Source organism: Myotis lucifugus, unplaced genomic scaffold, assembly GCF_000147115.1.
Source record: "Myotis lucifugus unplaced genomic scaffold, Myoluc2.0 scaffold_414, whole genome shotgun sequence".
In the NCBI taxonomy this organism is placed as follows: Eukaryota; Metazoa; Chordata; class Mammalia; order Chiroptera; family Vespertilionidae; genus Myotis; species Myotis lucifugus.
In genome coordinates, this window is record NW_005871462.1 from 153,846 (window position 1) to 160,122 (window position 6,277).

Here is a 6,277-nt window from a genome sequence, read left to right on the forward strand (position 1 = left end):
GGACATTTGCATGGTAGCAGATGATTACTAGACTTACGTGTAGTGTTCACTTTGTAAGGTGTGTAAATGTTGAATCACTATATTGTACGCCTGAAACTAATAAAATACTGTATACCAACTACATCCAAATAAAAATTGTTTAAAAGAAAGAAAAATGGAGGGGTAATATTTTACATCTCTCTGGGGTGGTGCTGATGTTGTATATTTTGATAAGGGTTTGGGTTACACCAACATATGCATTTGTCCAAAATTAGCAAATTACACTTGATATCTGCATATTTCATGTAAACTTGATTCAAAAGATAATCTTCTATATACAGATATTGAACTCCAGTTAATGCTCCGCATGGTGAACTATTTAGGGGGGCGGGGGGATGGTTCTGATAATGCAACTTCTTTGGAACACATGAAAAATAAGATGACTAGCCCCGCCAGCCGCCAGTGTGGCTCAGTGGTTGAGCGTCGAACCATTACCTGTTTGATTCCTGGTCATGGCACATGCCCGGATTTTGGGCTTGATCCCTAGTGTGTGTGTGTGGGGTTGGGGGGGGGGAGGTGCAGGAGGCAGCTGATTGATGTTTCTCTCTCATAATGTTTCTATCTCTCTTCCTTTCCCTTCCTTTCTCTAAAAATCAATTAAAATATATTAAAAAATAAGATGATTAGATATGGTGGAAGGAAGGAGGGAAGGAAGGAAGGGAGCGAGGGAGGGAGGGAGGGAGGGAGGGAGGACGGTGGACAGATGATTGGATGTATGAATGGGTTGATGGAAGGATTAACGGATGAGTGGATGATAGATGAATGGACAGATGGACAAACAGATGAAAGGGTTAATGGATAAGTGGATGGGTGGATGATGGATGGATGGATGGATGGATGGATGGATTTGTGATAAAGCAAGTATGGCAAAATGTGAATGTAGAATCTAGGTGTTGGGTATATGAGAATTTATTGCAACATTCTTTCAACCTTGCTGTTATGTTTGAAAATTTTTATAACAAGTTGCTGAAAAACAACACCTTGGTCTATACACTTACAGATCTATGCATGCTATTGTGCTAAGTTTTAGTTTCTTAAAAAAGGAAAAAATTATAGTCTACATAGCTTTGGGGTCAGATTTAACTCTGGCCAGCATGTGCCCTTTTCCCCTCTGAATCTGCCTTCTCTCCCATCAGCTTGGGGTGGTGACTTATTGCGTCAGAGTGACAGGCACAAACTCTGGAGTCAGACACAGGGTGCAAATCAAATCTCCACCACTTCAGAGGTGTGCAGCTGGGGACAATGACCTCACTTTCTGTGCATCTCAAATGGGATAATGATAGCACTTTGCAATATTGCTACTGAGGCTGCAATGAGAAGCCTCATACTCAGTGACGACTCGAGGTGGCATCTAGCATGCTTATCTGGGAGCACTGTGAGATGACACGGCTTCTGCAGTCACCCTTGGGGAGCCTTTCAGAGACTTCAGAAAAGCAGAAGGAGGGGTGATGGGGAAAGGGTCAAGGAAATAGGTTCTTATCATTATTTGCAATTACCAAATCTATTCATTTTAATTTCCTCAGGTGATTCAACCTGAAAGACAGGGATTTTAAAGGCATGTCTGCTTTTCCACACTTGAAAACTTTTTTTTCCTCACTTGCAAACATTGAAAGCAGACATGCCTTCTAGGGCCCTGGCCGGTTTAGCTCAGTGGTTGGAGCCTCAGCCCTGTCCACTGGTTCCATTCCTACTCAAGGGCGAATACTTCGGTTGCAGGTTCGATCCCCAAACCTGGTCTGGGTGTGTGCTGGAGGCAACTGACCAACCGATTGATTTGTCTCTCTCAAATTAATGGTCCTCCCTCCCTCCTTTCCTCCCCTCCTCTCCTCCCTCACTTCTACTCTCTGTAAAAATCAATGGAAAAAATATCTTTGGGTGAGGATTTTTAAAAGATGCTTTCTAGGACTCACCATGGGATCTCCAGCCCTCAGCTCAATGGTCTATTATACATACTAAGTCACTCTATCTATATTTTCTAAATTATGTAAGAGGTGGAGGCAAAGGTGATCTGAGGGCAGAAGTTTCCTATTGTAAGTTGAATTGTGTGTCCCCAAAGATGTTAAAGTCCTAACCCCCAGTACCCATGCATGGGACCTTATTTGGAAGTAGGACCCTTACAGATGATCTGGTTAAAATTAGGTCATTAGGGTGTGCCCTAATTCAATATGACTTGGGAAATTTAGGCACAGAGACAGACATGCACAGAGAGAACACCTTGTGAAGATGAAGGCAGAGATCGGACTGATATATCTACAAGCCAAGGAATGCCAAGGATTGCCAGCAAACCATCAGAAGCCAGGAGAGAGGCATGGGATGGGCACTTTCTCCCCCACAGCAATCAGAAGGAACCAACCATGTCAACACATTGATCATGAACCTCCAGCCTCCAGAACAGTGAGATAATGCATTTCTGTTGTTAAAGCCACCCAGTCTGTGGCACGTTGTTACAGTACCCTCAGGAAACTAATACACCTGCAAACAGCAACCAGGAAGCCAGGAGTGTGGCAGGAAGGGAGGAGCAGTGACTAAATTCAAACTGACAGATGTTTTCCAGGTGCAGTGCCAGGTATGAGGATGTAGCAGTGAAAGGAGTCACAGCCCCTGCCCTTAGGGGCTTAGAGTGATGGAAGGAAGCAAGTGATAAATAGGGAATAGCACACATGCCACTGGTGCCAGGTGACTTTCAAGGTGGGGATTTAATCTAATCTGGAGACCTGGGGGTGGGGTGAAGACCTGAAAGGTGAGTTAAATTGGACAAAGGGAGGGCAGAGGATCAGTTGAGGCAGACGTTTTATTCTGGGGGGCAGAGTCCTCGAGAGAATCTGGCGAGATAGAGGCAGAATTTAGAAGGTGGTGGACCCAGGTGTGGCTGGCAGAATAATGGCCTCCCAAACATGTCCATGTCCTAACCCCTGGAGCCTGTGGATGTGACTTCATATGGCAAAAGGATGTTGCAGTGGGACTGAGTTAAGTATCTTTAGATGGGAGGTCACCCTGGATTGTCATGTGGCCCAATGTCATCTTCATGAGAGGGAGGCAGGAGGGCCAGGGTCAGAGGAGATGCAATGAGGGACACAGAGTTCAGAGAGAGATCTGAAGATGTTCCACTGCTGGTTTTGAGGATACTAGTAGATGTGGAGCCATGAGCTAAGCAATGTGGACAATTATCTAGAAGCTGGAAAACGCAAGGAACAGATAGGAAACTCATATACCAGGGGACCAGTCAGTAGAGATTTCACAGGGGGTGCTGAACTCTGCAGACAACACAGATGGATGTGAACACCCAGGCTCCAAGAAATGTTTGCTGAATGACAATGTGAATAGATAAACCACTGGCTATAAATCAGAGTTCCCACACCTCCTCCTTGGATTCAATTAATTTTCAAGAGTAATTCACAGTACTCAGAGGAACATGTTACCTACTAGATTACAGGTTAATGTAACATTGTTTACTATGGAAGAGCTGCACAGGGCAAGGCATGGGGAAGGAGAGCCAGCTTCCATGTGCTCCAGGCCCACCACCCACGCAACACCTCCACTATTCACCAACCTGGAAGCTCTCAAACCCAAGTTTCAATCCTGGGACTGTAGATGACAACCGAATATCTTATAAATCACAGTAACACACTCTTATACCCACATCATATAGATGAGGATGCTGAGGGTCAACAGGTTAAGATAGCAGTGTGTTCGCTGCTGGGATTCAGAAGAACTGGAATTCAAATCCAAGTCTGGTGCTACAGAAATAACTACTGTCTTCCCTGAGCCTCCTATCTTGATCTTCACTTATAGGACAACACTGAGAGGTAGAACTGAGGGTGATGTGTGTCCCCCACCCCCGGACAGACACTGGCAACTTCCTCCAGCAGTTCTTCCAGTAGAAGGAACTAAAAAGTACAAACTGGCAGTTCCAAACAGTCACGAGGACATAAAGTACAACATAGGGAATACAGTCAGTAAAATTATAGTAACTATGTATGGTGCTAGGTGGGTGCTGGAAATACCGAGAGGAAACACTTTGTAAAGTATGTGATTGTCTAACCACTATGCTATATACCTCAAACGAATATAAAATAATACTGAAAGTCAACTGTAATTGCATAATAAAATTAAAAAGAAAAAAATCAGTCCAGCTGGTGTTGCTTAGTGGTTGAGCACTGACTTATGAATCAGGTGGTCATGGTTCAATTCCTGGTCAGGGCACATGAGGGGTTTTGGACTCAATCCCCAGTGGGGGATGTGCAGGAGACAGCCAACCGATGATTCTCTCTCATTATTATGTTTCTATCTCTCCCTCTCCCTTTCTCTGTGAAATCAATAACATATTTTTTTAAAAAAAGAAAAAACTACAATGTGATTTAAAATACAATATAATTTATATTTTCCTAGCAGTCACACACAACAAAAAGTAAAAAGAAACAGGTAAAAATACCATAAATTATATATTCCAGGTTCTGCAAACTTTCTCTGTAAAGGGCAGAGTATTTTAGGTTTCGTGGGCTACGTAGTCTCTGCTACATATTCCTCTGTTTGGGGCAGTTTTATTTTGCTTTTTAAAAAAAATTTTGTTGGTATTTTGTTTTGGTGTGTGTGTGTGTGTGTGTGTGTTTTGGCTCCAGCCCTTTAAACATGTAAAAACCATTCTGAGTTTGAGGTCTCCACAACAAAAACAACAACAACAACAACAAAAACCCAGGACCACAGGCCCTTTGTCCATTACATGAATGATTCAAGAAATAATTGGTAATCTGTTTTAAAATAATTGAAGGAAAGGAAAGAATAGGGCGAAGAAAGTGAGTGAAGAGGGGAGAGGTAAAAGAGAAATGGAAGGAGGAGCATGGAGAATGAGGAGAGGAGGCGAGGGAAGAGGAGGGAATGGGGAGGGGAGGGGAGGGGAGGGAAGAAGGTAGAAACGAGGAAAAGGAAAAAGAAAAACGAGGCTGGAAAGAGTGAGAGGAATCATCAGTTAAGCCCTTGCTAGTGAACTCCTCCTCATCATGGCTTCAATTTCAATTGCTACTGGAAAAGCCCAGGAATTTATGGACATCAGCCTAAAAGCCCCTAATCCATGAAAATGCTGTATATCTTTCAGGCATTTTTTCATTAATATAGTATTTTAAAAAAATATTTTAATTGATTCAGAGAAGAAGGGAGAGGGAGGGAGAGAGAGAGATAGAAACCTCAGCAATGAGAGAGACTCGTTGATCAGCTGCCTCCTGCATGACCCACACTGGGAATCAAGCCCACAACCCAGGCATGTGCTCCAACTGGGAATTGAACCGTGACCTCCTGGTCCATAGGTCGACGCTCAACCACACCAGTGAGCCATTAATATAGTATTTATGCACATATACATCTCCTCATTCAAAGTAAAAAGGCATATAAAGCCATGCACAAAAAGCTAAAACTTAAGGGAGGAAAACAGAGAAGAGGAAAAAATGAATCAGTGTCTGTGAGAAGGGTGGTGCCTACTCCTCATGCTCTAAAGTGCTTCATATTAAGTCGTAGTTGGCTGTAAGTTTCGCTCTGAGCCCGTGTGAAGGGAAAAATGTAATCAGTTTATATGGTGTATTGTTCTAAGGGGATAACCAAGATGGGGTCAATATTATATATATTTTTTCTTTTTGACTCTACTTCCCCTTTTTGTCTTCAACAATTTCCTCAGAATACAATTTTAGGCTCACTAAGAACCCAAAGTTTAAGCCCAGAGAGAATTTGCTGAAATAGTTTCAGCCTAGTAAAAAACAAACAAACAAACAAACCTTTTCAAATACAGGAACCCCTAAATTCCTTCAGTAAATGTCAGAGGCTTTGAAAAGCCTCCCCACTGTGCCTGTGGCATTGCAGGAGTGGGGCAAAGGTAAGTCTTGTCATCCTATATAACAAAAGGCTAATATGCAAATTGACCAAACAGCAGAAAGACAGGAGGAACGACCAGTTACTATGACAGGCACTGATGACCAGGGGGCAGAAGCTCAATGCAGGAGCTGCCCCCTGGTGGTCAGTGTGCTCCCACAGGGGAAGCACCACTCAGCCAGAAGCCCAGCTCATGGCTGGGGAGCGCAGTGGAGGTGGCGGGAGCCTTCCCCACCTCTGTGGCAGTGCTAAGGTCCCCTCAGGGGTCCTGGACTACAAGAGGGCACAGGCTGGGCTGAGGGAGCCCCTCCACCCAGTGCATGAATGTTGTGCACCAGGCCTTTAGTTTAATTATAATAACTGTCACAACCACCCAGTGAGG